The following is a 16541-nucleotide window of genomic DNA, read 5'->3' as shown; positions in this document are numbered from 1 at the left end:
GCCTTCGTAATAGAGTTGGTTTGGAGATCAGAAAGTTCTAAAAGAGTTTTCTTCTCTATATGAGGGCTCAAGATGCAGTGACTCCTGTAGCAAGGAAATATGGCCTAGGACGTGAAGTTGCCATGGTATTCGGATTTTCCCCTCGAATCTTGAAAATATGGGAGAAGGCAATGGAGTTCATACCCATATCCGCAGCAGGTCTTTAAGGTGAAGAGCCTCTAATTAATAGAATAATGTTGAAGAAGTTAAGAACTTGGCAAATTACATCGATAACTACATGCTGAGACGGCGTGATTATACGCGTAACTAAATCCGAGCTCGGTCTTTTATCTTGGTCTCCCACGGAACCGCATTGCTGCCGGCTAGAACCCGATTTGTCTTCCTTTGATTTTTTTTTTGTGAGGATATTTGAAATCGACAATTTTTAGCACCCACCATGAGTTCTTAAAAGATATTCCTCTCAATATCCGGGAACACTTTGAACAGTGCTGTATTATAGTATGACGGTGAATCACGGACATTTTCAACAATTAAACCAAAGGTTCGTTAGGACAGTATGCGATACATAACTACCAATCTGCTGAGAGCCGTAGACGTCCATTAAAATTAAACTTAAGTGAAATAAAATTCAATTCAATTTCTTGGTAACAAAAAGGAAATGGAATTTCAAAACCTATACTACAATATACTATACACTTCCAAAAAATAATAAATAAGAGTTTTCGATGACTAGCCTGAATAATAAAAACTACGTAAAGAATGTATAAAACCACTTTATATTAGGAATTTTTATTTTACTAAGAATTCTCGTTATTCGACACACTAACACGGAATGTCACATAAACATAATACTACAGTAATTCATTTAAAATAAGGAATTTTCATATTTTTATACTACTTAACAACAATAATTATATTTATCTATCTTATCTGTTTAACTTCTGTACCGTGACACTTTTGGGTAAGATGTATAATTTCTCACTTTACCTACATTACTTTATATTGTAGTAGCTCATAGCTTTGACGTAAATAAACGGCAGTTATGCTAAGGTAGTTATTATTAAGCATTCGCTTTCATATTTTTAAGCTATTAAATATTTTAATGGTGTATTTAGTGGCCTAGACCGAGTTTTCACTTCCTAAGGCGATAGGGATAACAATAAGAAAAAAAAAGAAAAAACAAAATACAATATTACAATATTTAGTTAGTGTAAAAAGTTAACAACATGATAATTAATTAGCGTTTAAAAAATATATAAACCGTGGCAAAAAAAATTATACAGGGACGTTTCAGAAACATTTAATAATGTATTTTAATTTAATAAGAGTTTTTTACATAGAGATGGACAATTTGAAAACCTATAATGCCTATATTTAAGGAACCAGGAAAAAATTAAAATTTGCTGAAAACAATTTCTATAATAAGAAGAAGGAAATCAGATCATCTGACAGCTAACTTATTTTGACTTATTCTTTTATCCCTAGCCACCACAACTTTATCATCTTAAATGACAATCCCCTGCTTGCGATTATATTACGTTGTTTACCCCTTATTATAGGCGTAGTCTTCAGCGATTTTTTTTGATTCCTCAGATAAAGCCATTGTAAGTTTTCAAATCTTTATATCTTCTCCCAAACACTATTAGTAAAATACGTGTTGAGGGCAAAATAAAGAGTTTTGGTTAGTGGTCCCACCAAAGGTCCACATCTTAGGACTATCTTACTACATACCATGTCTTGAAGGAAGTTTAAACAATTCACACGGATTTCTTCAAGGCATTCGAGCGAGTTGTCATTACAGGAATGCGTTAAGGCAGTCATAATTTAACCGTTTTAGTTTTGATGTTAAGTGGCTCCTTTTTTATTTATATGCAAGCAGATAAAATAACTAACTGGTATCCACGAATAACAACATAAGTATTTTTAAGGTACTGTTGAAGTTTTTCCATAGTATTTATTTACTTCTTCATCATGATGCACCAACCAATTTCAAGATGCCTCCAGAAAAACATTGCAGCGAGCAGTCAGCGTCCAAAAATGGGTCCGTTACGCCCTATCCATTTTTTCTAAAACTCATTATTTATATGTTAATGAACTTCTGATCTAGATTGTATTAGAGTTCTATCATATCATCTCATACTGTATGTCTTATCTTATCTATCATATACTATATGTCTTATATTCAAAGGAACTTTAAATAATTATCGAAAAAAAATTTGGACAAAATTAGATTGTGTTTTGGTTTAAAAATTATAAAATCACTTAACAGTGTTTTCAAACCCTACGAATTGAAGAAGTAATGATTAAATCGTATTTATTTCTCACTTTAGCCATCCCTAAGTAATAAAAGCTCCGTTAAGTAGCTTTTTTGATGAGTACCTACCTTTTTATTACCGGTTGATGGTTTTTGAACTTAACAAATAGATACCTAAAGTCAAATCTAAGATAAATCTATATGCAGGGTATATCAATAAGGAAAATGGGCAAACATAGTGCCCAAAGGATATGGGGTAAGGAAAAGAATCTATTAGGCAAAATTTAGTGGTCAGAGTGTATAGGAATATATATTTTTTATAAATATAACGCCTTACATACACTATGCTAGGTGACGTGGTAAGCGTAAGGACAAACGCAATGAAAATTTAATTTTTTCTTGATTAATGATATTAATGATGTCGCACTGGTCATATAGCATAATCTATTATTAATAAATATTTATCATGTAAATATCTTTTAACGACGTCACTGGTAAAGATTAGTTGTGTCCATGAATCAACAATGCGATCGAGCGGCGTTGCGATGTTGTTGCATTTTTCTCTAATATAGGGACGTTATCTACATTTATTTAACTTTGAATGTTGACTTCTTTATAGAGTATCTTATCATATTTTATTAAAAGAGAATTCTTTATTTTTAATAAAGAGGAATAGTATTATTTTGCGCCTGTCAAAATAAATGACAACTTTTTATGATATTATAAATTGTGTCTTTTGCTATTTCTACATAAGCAGTTGACATTATTGCATCAGAGATGTGGCAAGCAAACAAACTGCCTATAGTTCCACGGCAATGCTAATTCTAGCCTTTTAATGTTCTAAGATTAAAGTAATCTAAAAGGTAAAAGACAGTTAATTTAAGTTTTCATAGTGCGAATGATTTTTGTTTACAAACAACAGTGGATTTGACAATGACAACGTTATAACATTATAATTTATAACTTCAAAGCAAACAAAATATTATGAAGCAATATACGGCCAAACACCGTATTAAAATTAGGAAACTGATCAAGGGAAATTGCATTTCTTGTATTGAAATAAATTTTTTCACGCACAACATCAACCTTCTAAGAAAATTAGAACTAATATTAAGATCCTTGATTCTCAGTACAAAATTGCCTTACCTTTTCCGTTATTTATCTTATCTTTTCCATTACAAAGTGGAGCTAATGAAAAGATTTCCCATACAGACTACAAATATCACAGAATTGTCTAACTACCAACTAATCAACAGTTTCGTGGTTTGACGAATGGACAGAAAAACTAGTCATAAAGTTTCAAATAAAATCATCTTTAGTGATAAGGCTCATTTTCATGTTGCAGGGAATTTGAACACCTAGGAAGGATATTAAAACGAAGGAGTGCCTTTTGGCTCTAAAACCTGTTGGCTAAGCTGCATTATTTTGAATTCTCTGCTCGGGTCTGTAGGTGGTTTTCGGCTTTAAGAAGCAGGTTGTGATAGCTATATTGCAATTAGATTCTCAATTGCTTCTCCATAGAGTTTCATTCTTGGTCCAATTCTTTTTATTATATACACGTTAGATCTGCCATCACAGGATCGCTCTGTCATCAATTCATCTTTATGATCATGACACTCATCTCCTGTTTGCCTTTAGGCCTGAGGGGAGTAAAGAACTGGCAGCTATTTCGGATTGGTCATCTGAGCATTATTTGTTGCTGAATGCAATAAAGAGTGTTCACTTAATGGTTGGAATTTTTCTTACCTGCATAGAAATAAACAAGTTATTCTATCTATGAAACAAGCTAGAAATTTGGGGCTTATTTTTTATGTTTGCTTAAATTTCAAACCGCATGTCTTGAAGAAGTTGGCATATGTATATCTAAACTAAAATTCCTATGCCTTTAAATATACACTTTCCCAACATATTAAATATTTATTGGTTAAATATCTCATTTTGATTAAGCTTGATTACTGTGATCTTGTATACGACAACTTCCTTAAAGCAGAGTTTAAGAGAAAAAGTCAACTGGCCCAAGTATGCGCTTTGTCTTTGTATACTTTATTTTGGCTCATTTGTACATCGCATTCTTAAAAATGGCTTTCCACTCTATTACATGGAGTACCTGGTACCAAGAACTAGATACGTTCAATCTTACCTAACTTTAACCAGATTTCATATTCCTTTCCAGCAGAGTGTTAAATTTGAAGGCTGTTTCGCATATAGAGCAGTTGTTTTTCTTAATACCAATTATTAATCAAAAACCCGAATACCATTACAGACCTAAAACAGGAAATCAGGTGTGAAATAATCAATATAATATATAGTTTGTGCCGCACAGTAGTCGAAATTATTTAAAAATAAATTAATCTGATGCTACATGAGCTGCGGTGGTCATTTACACTTATGATGCCAGCCACGGTACTGCGGTGCGTATATACCTTCCCAGCAGTCGTGGCCCTGGGTTCGAGTCCCAGACTTGGCATGGGCGTTTCTGAATGTCCGACGTCCGAACGTTTTTAGTATATATTTTTAAATAGTTCAAAATTCTACTAACTATCGGACTAAAGCCAGAGCATTTTTGAAATATTCTTTTTGATACCACTGACCAAAAAAGCCATTATTTCCAAATTCCAAATATTTTTACGACCAAAAATTTCAATATAGAAATATATAATTATAGTAGTTTTTTTTAGGTTATACAGAGCCCGCCCAGTCTGACCTTACAAGTGATACTTTAAATTTTTACTCTGTATCTCAGAAACAAAAAAGGCAGTTTTTTGTTTCGGAGATGTACCGATTTTTTGAGGTACTAATTTTTGTTAACGATATTAAAAATTTGATAAAAAATAGGTAGACAAATAGGTTAGTGAAGACAGTAAAGTTCTAGCTTTAGTAGTAAAAGAGATACTGCAATTAAAACCAAAATTTGATCCCGTGTAATATTATTAGTGTTCGTATAATATTATTATACACAAATTTTGTCAACACTACAACGTAGCTACTGATTATTTTTTTCTACTACCTATTGTCTAAAATCTACGCCTTGTTGATTGCCTTTTATTATCCTTTATACGGCAAATGTTGGTAAACTCACTCGGTGTCTGTCGTGTATACTTTGCAAAATAAATTCCATGTGGACAATTTTCTCTTTGTCAGAGTCTTGTGCGTGCGGCATGACTATAAAATTTATATGCTAAAATTAAACAATACCTAAACTCATGTACTTATTGTACGGTACTCTCTACCCATCGGGCTTAAACTAATAATAACATGTAAAGGGAAAGGGGCCCAATACAATCTATAATATACACGTATTAAATATATATGTAATTCGGTCATTCACATGACCGCAAATAATTTAACAAAGCCACGTGCAAATTTTAATTTGTTTCACACTTAAAAAAAGCTGTATCGACAGTTCAAATTATCTCATGTAGATTCCGATAAATTAATGCAAAGTTATGCTAAAAATATTTCCATTTCCAGATAATTTGTCTCATTATATCTCTGATATCTCAAATACACTTACTTATAGTTTACTGCCATACATTCAAAAAACATTAGTAATTTTAGTTTTATTTCGTAATCTACACTTATGATTTGCTATCGGATTTGTGATCTACCACCAACTTATTTATATCATAAATTATATTTTTTAAACCTTAATAAATTTCCTAGGTATTACTTATATTTTAAAAGTAACTAAAAACAGATTAGATACTTTTAAAATATTAACACTAAAAATTTAAACAAAAAAATGATTTTTTCTTACAAAACCTAAAAAATTACAAAAAAAAGGAGCTATTGAAGTATTGCACAACTCGGTTAATAGACACTGTGATTTATTCAAAAATAAGATATCAGAATTATTATTACTAGCCTAAACTCGCAGCGCGTGGTAGAATATGGTAGAGAGCTAACATCAAAGTAAGGGCGAACAAAACCACGCCTATAGTAATTCTAAGGACGTTATAACTTGTAAATATAAGATCTATATTTATAAATGATATGCCAAACGGTACACTTAATCTGAATTGGTGCGTACATGAGACATACGCTGATATCAGATATCCAAAATATCAGACGGATCAAAGCATCAAAGATGTTGTAATTGGCTCCGGAACTAGAAGATATTAGAGTTTCCAATGAACTTTCGTACGATGCGTGGATTCTTGCGGTAATTTTTAGATATTTCACCTAATTGTAGTCGCTTAATGTTCTCGGTCAGATTACTCGAAATTCCTCCTCTTGTTGATATAATGATTGGAATAGTCTACACTTCTCTCACTTCTCATTAAATTTCAATCTTGTGATCTAAATTTCTATATTCAATGATCTTTTTATTGAATTTATCTCTTAAGTTATTGTTCCTCGAGATCTATTAAAATTAACTTAGGTTTATAAGACCTGACTGTACTTACTCGCTGATCTGTAAGTACAGTCCGGTCTCTGTAAAATTTGTGCTCGACATTTTTTAATATGGGCTCCGGAACATACTTGTAACATGTTAAAATGTGTAGATTTCTTCCTACGTCTTGATGGAGTATTCTCTCTAGAAAATCGTGCCGCTTTTTTTCTCAGCATTTTCTTCCGATGCTTTATAGACTATACTAAAATTGGAACGATACAGATAGGATTAGCATGGCCACTGCGTAAGGATGACATTCAAAATCGTAGAGCGTTCCATGTTTGTTTCTGTAAAAAAAGAAACTGTGACAAATATTATTAAAATACAAAATTCCGAGATTCCTACTGTAATATCAAACAAATCCTTAGGATTAATTTTGGATAATAAAACGACATGGATAGACCATTTTAAACAGTTAAAAATCAAGTGCACTGCTGATATAAACCTACTAAAGATCTTAGCAATTTCAAAATCAAGGACACAAGATTCTTCTAAAAATATACACTACCATTATTAGACCAAAAATAGAATATGGAAGTATAGTTTATACGTTTGCAAGGAAATCATATGTAAATACCATAAATCCAATACAAAATGTATGCCTTGGAGTGAAAAAATATTTTTAAACACAAATACCAGAAGATTTATACACTCGAAACAATCAAACTATTCCACCTAATAGAATACTATCGAAATCACTCAAAATATATGATATAAAACTCCCTGAAGTAGGCCATTATACTAACGATAACTTTGCACCCTGGATATACCTTAATGTTGATATAAATTCAAATCTAACTAAATTCAATAACGAATCTACACATCAGAATTACATGCTATTGAAGAAGCATATTTATAAAAACATTATCTTTCAGTAAATTCTTAATTGCTTCAGACCTTCTGAGTTCATAACATACTCCTAAAAAGTATAGTTGTGAACACCCAGCATTCATAAATATTCAAAATGACATAATCAAATGTAATAGAAATGGTAAAAATATTAGTTTTATATCTGAATTCCCAATAGGTATAGCATTGAATTTGCAACTACAGCATTTGCTTTAGACTATCAAATGCCTTGTACTACAGAGATCTATTCCTGCAAATAAATAACAAAATACAGAAATTAATTCAACTCAAACTAGATTAGATCAAACCGACAATAAACTTCTCGAGATAATCAAAATACAACCTTCGCCTTACTTAGATTTAATTTTAAATAGAAAAGACCAAACAATAATTTTTAGAGTTCCGATAGGAACCAATATGAAAAATCAACCAATATGGTCTTTTGCAACGACTATAATCTCACCATAAAACATATTTTTGCGCATTACAATAGACTATATATATTGAAAATAAAACACAATTTAGTAATCACAACTAACCTAAAATGCATAGTTGAACCAAACAAACAAAAAATAAAATGTATAAAAAAAATATAAATTATAATAAGAATTTTAAAGGAAGTAAATCTATATAATAAAATATTAAAATGTTATAGGCATAGGATAAAAAAAGATTACAGGGCGCTTTTACTAGCACCAGATGCTGATGCGCCTTTATAAAACTTAAATTCTCTTTCTCTCTTTATAGACTCCAACGAGTCCAACGTTATACATTCGTACCGTCATCTGTCAGACCGTATTGATGGATTACCTGCAATATATTTCAGATAGTTCCTCGTTGAATGAATTAAACTAAAAATCCTTCTATTTTAGGGAAAAGCTACCCTGATGTCAATCAGTAGTTCCACACAGCGGTGTTCACAAACTTCTGTCGGATCTGGTTAACCTGTTTTCCATGTGTTCCAGAAACCCATTCTTAATCTAACTTTCTATTTTATCCTGCGCGATACTGTAATGGGTTTGAACTCGGAGATGTTTTAGCGTTCCTGAAAAAGAATGATCGGCAATTAAAAAATTGCTAATCTAGTTCTTGGTCTATATTTGCCAATCCTTTTTAACATGCTTTTATTAGCTCGGGTTGTATCTATGTATGTATGTATGTAATAGAATCTTTGAGCTTCATTTTCACTGGTTTCTAAAAGTCTGATCAACTTGAAACTTTACACACGTATCAAGGACCGATGACAATCCAATAATTTGATAACAGTTCCCCATTATCCTTATTAGGACTGCCAGGATTAATAAATTCTTTTTTACTTACACTGACACACAAGTTTGGTTAACCTTCAAAAACAATTGGGCAAATCAGCATTCTATCAAAATAAATTTAATGTGGCCGCCTGTAGGCACACATTGTCTTTGTTCTGCTTAGTTTACATTGCAGTTTAAAACGAACATTTCTATTTTTTTCTATCTTATTTTCAACAGTTGATAGCGTAAGGAGTTCATTTTGGTTTCGATTCAGAGAGTGTTTTATTTAAGCGATTGTTTTATTTTGGCGAGGAAAATGCCAAGGGCTTGTTGTATTGTGAATTGTGGTAGCAGAGGTGACAGGGACCTAACTAAGTTTTATAAAATTCCCAAAGAACTAAGTTTCAAGCATAGACTAGACCTTAATGAACTCTCCAAAAAGAGACGCCAACAATGGATAAATGCAATTAAAAGAAATGACTTATCAGAAAGTTTATTAGCCTATGGTCGAGTGTGCAGCAAACATTCTTGTCTGATAGATATCTAAGTGGTCAGTTATTTTTTTAATCTATAATGGTGCTGTTGGGCTCAGGGTTTCATAGAATGTTGTTGGATATTATCAAAATTGGGTTCCCAATCTAACCCAGACCTAATAACTTAATGTTAATATGGTCCCGTAATTAATACATTCACTGACTTTGTACTTTTACTTTCATCTGGTCATTTGTATAGAAGGAAAATCTTTTAAGTTTGTTGTTAATTATCAGTTAGGGCAAAAGGGTTAACACAGGCTACCACCCTTATTTTATCTTTATATCGCAAGGCAATATCTGGATCACTGCTTTCTAACTACACCAAATATTCACTTTTTCGCAAAAACTCCAAAAAACAATTCGAAAGAAAACTACAACGCAAGAGAACACGACTAAACACACTTCGCAATAAACACATTGTTGAAATAATGACCTTTAACGTTGAAGGAACGCCACTATTGACGTATTGACACTTTTGACAGATCCCTTACAGAGTTGCCAGATGTACATGTTTGCTGAAACAATTCCACAGTCTACTTAAGACACTTTGTATTACTCATATCCGACGAGCAGCGTTCACCTACTACAACTCTGCTTAAGAAATTACGCCACATTGGTCGTTAACTTAAATGTCTTAAAGCATCCAAGGAAATAAAACCTAGTCAATGCTGTTCATGACTGACTAAAGCAATAATAGTTAAGATTGTTTTTGCATAGTCTGTTTCTGAATATCTGACTGCAATACTATCAACATTACAAAGTAATATGGGGCAACTATATTTTTAATTTGGCATATGGCTTCGCAATATACAGTTATAACCGTAAATATAGCAACTTTCAAAAAATTTAAAAAGAATTAAGCAGTACTACCACTATTATAAAATACTGAGTACATTAAGTCATTTCATACCACATACCTTTAAAATTATGTGTATAAGTACGTATTTATTTATTTTCGGCTCGACATAATTATAGCAGCTTTTTCATTGTCAATCTCGTTCATTTTTTTGGTACAAGCCTTTGCCGTGGTAATACTGTTTTACAGGTTGAAGAAAAACGATGTTAATTGTAAATAGTTTTGACGTTTCAAAAGAATTCTTTTCTCGAATTCTTTACAAAAGAATTATCAAATTTGGAAAAATTGACTTTTTTCATGACAAATTTAGTGCATTTCAAGGGTCAATATTGAACAACAAATTTACCTTGCCGACTATAAAACTTTTGTAAAAGTCCGTGGGTGTTCAATGTTCAATAGATCCATATACTATATGGATCTATTGAACATTATAAAGATCCATATGGTATATGGATCCTGTATCGATCCTGATACAAGCTAAATATTAAACCCAAAATTTTGTTTAGTTACACTAGGCTTTTGATAATGATCATTATCTTATTCAGGGCTAAAAAATTATACAAAAAGTAAGCATATTTGAACAATGAGTTTCGATTATAAGATTATTACTACTACTTATATATTACAATTTTAAAAGTTAACGATCAGGCAACTTATAATTATAATTATGGAAACATGAACACATTTTCAAGTAGTATAATAAAGCAAGCTGAACTCACCGGACTAAAATCCTACATAATATTACATAGACCATTTCCAACTTTAACAAACCCCTTATAGAACTTGCTGGAAAAGACCTCCACAAAAAAAAATACAACTCCTCGGAAATACTACTCGGAATAAAATCCGGTAAGCCTCAATTATCATTCTTCTTCCAACCAACCATTTTACATACTGTTGATGCAAATAATTGCAGGTACATAAGCCACATAGTTCGTCAAAGTTATAGTTTTAATAAATCTCGTAGCGTATTTTATAAATATTTAAATAATACACACACATCAACCCTAAATTTATATGAATGTATTCGCCACTAAGCATAATTAATTTATTTTAGATAGGTAGGTACTTGTTAAGTTTTTTATGTTTAAACTTACTTTTTACATTGTTTGTCAGACTATTTGACTACTTCAAGCAGGGTCTTTAACAAGTGACTCAAATAAATGATGTATGGCAGCGACATTATAATGAATTTCTTTCGTGGGATGACAATTTTTATCAGCTTAAACATGTCTGTCGTAAGTTAGTTACACTAATTCTTGCTTAGCAAAAGCGCAATCCTTGATCAATATCTGAAAGAGAAAAATTGGTCTTGCAACTTTTATATATATTATGGAGAGATAATTCTTTCCTACCCTTTTCTCGGAACATTTTTTCATATTATTCAAAACCAAATTGAATGTAGGAATGTCTTATCTGTATCATGTATGCAATGCGGATACGGCCTAATCATTTTCTTTGTAACTGAAAGATATTTCTCTTTTACTCTGTAAATGTTTAGAGTTTATTGTATTGTTTAATTTTTAATTAACAAATGTAAAAACCTGTTTCTGCATATTGGCTTCTAAGCAACCTATAACCAGCCAATTGGCAGAGTAAAGCAATCTATTACCAAGGGAAAAGAAAAAATAGGTAAAGATATAAGGCATTACGTACAGGAACGATCAATCTATTTCTGTAATCAGTTGTAGTACTTCCAGTTTTGAAAAATTATAAAGTATCTACACTAAAAAAAAGATTATTACTAAACTTGTAAAAAACACGAGAAAAAGAGGTTTTTGTATTATTATGACACTCTGGAATATATATATATATATATATATAACTAATTCACTGACCGACTGTCATCAGTGACATCCTAAAAAGTAACAGCAAAATATAACCTCTTATTCAAAATGTTTTATAGAATATTATAGCACTAAACACAAACATATCTTTAAAATGGCCAACTGTTGCAAATTTTAATCCTTTTTAAATTAGAAATGTAAAGAAAATTATTGTTACATTAACCTAAAAACTTTCACTGAAAAAAGGTTAGGCCATTGTCAACCATCAAAAGTGTTGCCTAACGCTCTTAACTTTAATAACCACAATAAAAAGAAGGCCATTTCGGTTGGGTTTTGCAAAATATATCTGAGCATCAAATTTTACTTTAAAAATCTGATACGTAATTTTTTTTAACTTTTGATTTTTCCATATTTATCCCGGAAACTAAACAAGGTTGTACTGAGTAACTTCAAATCGGGTTATTTAATTTGAAGAATATGTTTTAAGCTTTCGTAGAAACCTTTTAGAGACTCCCTGTAGATTTCAATTTTCTACATTTCAACCATCATTGAAAAAAGTTAATAATATTCTTATTATGAAAATCATCGTAAGTGAACAGTTTTTTACCAACCATGAGAAATCTTAAGCCTTACAATACATTATCTAAAAACATGTTTAATTTATGCACATTCACACGCGTGATTGTTTTATCTTTGATTTAATAGTGCGAATTTTGCTTAACAGTTGCGTCACCACTTTCAATTTTATAGAAATTTTAGGAAAACGGTTTAAAAAGGTTGTAACAAATTATCATTTAAATAAGAATTCTTAGAGACTGACAGTCACTTTTTATGGTATATTTCTCACGACTAGCGAAATGTTTGTTGTTCTTTCATTACGAGAAATCTACTCTCACTTTAAGAAGAAATTTGTTAGATATTTAAAAGATAATATTTTTCTTTTTATATTTTGAAACTCAAAGGTAAACAAAATACTATATGTATATAGTATATACGTAATTATCAATTTCTTCTTAAAATACAGTATATTTAAATCGTTATACCCCTGTATATATTGTTTTAAATCGATCAATCAAAATAAGAACCGACACTATGGCAGTCATTTGTATACCTGATAGTATTTTGAATTTTACAATTAGATTGTATTAATACTATTCTGCAGGTGTTATACATTGGCCCAATTATTAATTCATATTATGATAATTCATTGTAGAAAGTTTAAATAGGCAATTTTATATTATTATAATAAATATGATATATAATAGCAATATGCAGTTAGAATGGCTAAAATTTTATTGTTTCGTATAATTTCAATCTTTATTTCTATTTCGTATAAAATGTATAATAAATAACACTTATCCAAAAGGCAAAGATTAGCTTAGACCTACAAACATTTTAAATCATTTTTAAAAATAAGTAAATATTTCGTTTAAAATGGATAATGACGTAAATAATGAATAACTTAAATAAATATACAATACATTAAATAAATATAAGCAATACAAGATAATCAACATTCTGAACCATTGAAGTTAAGAGCCACTTGCCTTGACTTTATTTAAGAGACTAACTCACCCTTAAATTACGAATTTTTTGTTTTGCACTGAGTTTGATATGCTGTTGTGCAGTTTGGGTTTTTGTTACATTTTTGTTTAGAATTATAATGGTTTCTGTGTCAAAAGTTACAAGTAAACTGCTAATGATTCTTCGTTAAAGGTTTTGCACGCAACTAAAGTTATTATGAGCGAGCGAAACTGCTGTATTTTTTTTCAGAAGGTTAAGGTTTACAAAGCACTGTCGGTATATTATTGAGAATCGAACATATTTTAAACGCACATAGAGGAGGTTCCACAAACTAAAATACATGGTAGCTTAGTAAAACTACTATTTTTAATATTTACCCTTAACTTTTGTAACCCTTACACTAAATTCTTGAAAACTCGTCCTGTTTACTTAAATTTTAAAAAATTAATAATTTTTTCAAAAAAAAATTATACCTAAAAATGTTGCTTAAAAAATGACTTATTTTTCCAAAAAAATACTTTTACATGAAAGTCATTAGGTTACATCCGAAAATCGCAAGAGCATAAAGTAAATCAGAAAGGCTTTTCTGCTAAGATAGTAATACCGACTTTGTGTCTGCTCGAAATGTCCACCATTTTGCTTTATTTTTTTTATGGCTCTCAAAACAATTTGGTTTACCGCTTTTCGAAAAACTTTTGAATTATTTCAGAAATTATTCGAAACATTGCCTATTTAGTAAAAATGCTGCTTCTAACTCAACACTAGAAAATTTAGATTTTAGATATCCCCAAAGGTAATCTTAAACATAGAATTATTAACGTCAGGCTATCAAGGAGATCTTTGACCCCGACTACCTGTGCCTATTCATATATTTGAAAAAATGTCTTTCAACGAATCAGTTACATAGTTCGTCTCAAATATGACGTGTGTAATTACATTCCTGCATCTAATTGTAAAATTGATACTTGATTTTGAATAAAATTTAAATAAATTTTTCCAATTAGTCTATTTGTAAAAGTATGAAGTTCAATAAGCTTATTGTCATAGTCTACGCCATACATTGACTGAAAATGTATTTTGAGAGTATGCTTCTTGGGTACCTATTTTTCGATTGCCCAAATATTTATGTTTTTTGAAATGTACTCTTCATCTCTTGTAAATTGAGTTTATCCATAAACAAGCAGTGTCAAGGTGCTCTTTGATTTTGAACGATCCACTTACTAAAACTCATTCATCAAATTTCGTCAGTACCTTTGAACTTGTTCGATATGATTTGGATAAAGTTGACGTTTCTGCAAACGTCAGCATATAAAATGTAACATATAGCACATCTAAGGCATTACTCACTCTTCTTGGGCTGATTTCTGGATTGTTATTAACCATATTCGGGCATTTTTTTTAACATTTAAGTGACGCCTTTGTTGAATTAATTTTACTATGCATATATGCACCGCATTATGTAAGATATCCAAACAGTCTTAAAGACGTTGGTAAGATTTTTACTAATATTATAGCTAAATTTTAACTTGAGGCAAATTGATGGAAGATAAGTTGTTTTTTAATTATCATTTTGGTAATTCTGCAGTTTAGCGGCTTTTGTCAAAACTAACGAAAAATGGTCGGGTTTTTTGCAAAGTAGGTAGATTTCGATATATATTTTTCACTAAGGGTGGCGGAAAGCCAAATTTTATCACGAATAATGTGTTATCACGCACTAAATCACTCACTATAGGACGCGATTAATCATTAGATTAACCTTGTATACCATTAGTGTTGTCAACAAATAGGTGACAACTGAGTTCAGGTTAGGTGTGGTGTTGCCAGTTTTGTTGCGTTTTGTCACTCTGCAGCTAAAGCCTTGTCTCCAGTCTGGCTTTCTCTAAAGTGGAGAATACACTCTGTATTTTTTTAGTCATTTATTATCATAACATATAAAAAATGATGAATGAAACTAGTGTATAATCATAACATTATACACTAGTTTCATTACATATTACTTAAAATGTCAATTACATGTAATTAACACAAATTTGTTTGAATTGAAAATTTATTTTTAGGAGGACATCATTTTTAAAATGTCTTTTTTTTAAGTTCTATCAAAATTCAATATTCGCGGCGAATTATATCGTATCATTCCGCCACTTTTAATTTTTTTGGGTAAAATTAGGCCATTTAAAAAAAATTGTAAAAATACGCAAAATTTGATGAGCGGTGCTTGAGCAATTTAAGAACCAACCCAACCTAACCCAACCCAACCCAACCCAACCCAACTCAACCCAACTCAAACCAAACCAACCCAACCCAAGCCAAACTTGGGTTGGGTGGGTTGCGTTGTATCGACCAATCCGGTCTATCTATTAACGTCTATCTAAATCAGTCCAAAATATCTAAATTAGGCCTTAAATTTCAAACAGCCTCATTTAAAGTATAAATGGGAGAACCCATCAATCTACAAAAATAAATACGATTACGTCTTGCTATTAATATCAATAAGCAAAGAAATTAAAACATGACTTTCAGTAAGTCAGACTTATTCTTCCTAAAAGCTTGTAAGAGGCAAAGAACGGAAAATATTTATTTCAGTTAAATTAAGCTATTATATCTTAAGATATCTGGTGCCTGTCTAGATACTAAAAATAACTTTGAACTATTTAGTCTACTTTTATTAAATATAAATTTACTAGAGCACGAGCTTTTACACGTAGGAGACCTCAAGTTTATAATGCAATCCCAAGATCCTTTTGTTACTTAACTAAATGCACTAATATCTTATTTTTATATTTGAAATATTTATAATACCTTCCTGATATTATAAATATTTCACTAAAAGTAGCTTTGCTAGAATTTCCTTTCATCCTCTAATTAATAATTTTTTTAGAATTTTTCATGAATTATATTGATTGAAAATGGTTTTTTATATGCCATATTATCATTTACATGAGACGTCATCGGCTATTCTAAGCTGATAGCTTTAGGGATTTCCCAGGCCTTTTAAAACATCTCTCATGTAATGTGATCTGATCTTATCTCCTAATTATTCCCTAAGTCACCCCTAAGCAAAAGTAGCATGCACTTGTCGTCATTTGCCGGAGATG

The 16541-nt window shown here is 31.0% G+C and overlaps 1 protein-coding gene and 1 non-coding gene across 3 annotated transcripts in view; both read left to right on the top strand.

Moving 5' to 3' along the window:
- LOC126734690 (uncharacterized) overlaps positions 1 to 16541 on the top strand; it is a 205792-nt gene that overhangs the window by 10353 nt on the left and 178898 nt on the right. The window lies entirely within an intron of this gene.
- Positions 6826 to 6932, top strand: LOC126734737 (U6 spliceosomal RNA). The gene has a single exon (XR_007660161.1). It is a non-coding gene; the product is annotated as a U6 spliceosomal RNA (small nuclear RNA).

Source organism: Anthonomus grandis, chromosome 3 (genome assembly GCF_022605725.1).
Source record: "Anthonomus grandis grandis chromosome 3, icAntGran1.3, whole genome shotgun sequence".
Lineage (NCBI taxonomy): Eukaryota > Metazoa > Arthropoda > Insecta > Coleoptera > Curculionidae > Anthonomus > Anthonomus grandis.
The sequence above is the reverse complement of the archived record's forward strand: the minus strand, read 5'-3'. Positions and strand labels throughout refer to the sequence as shown.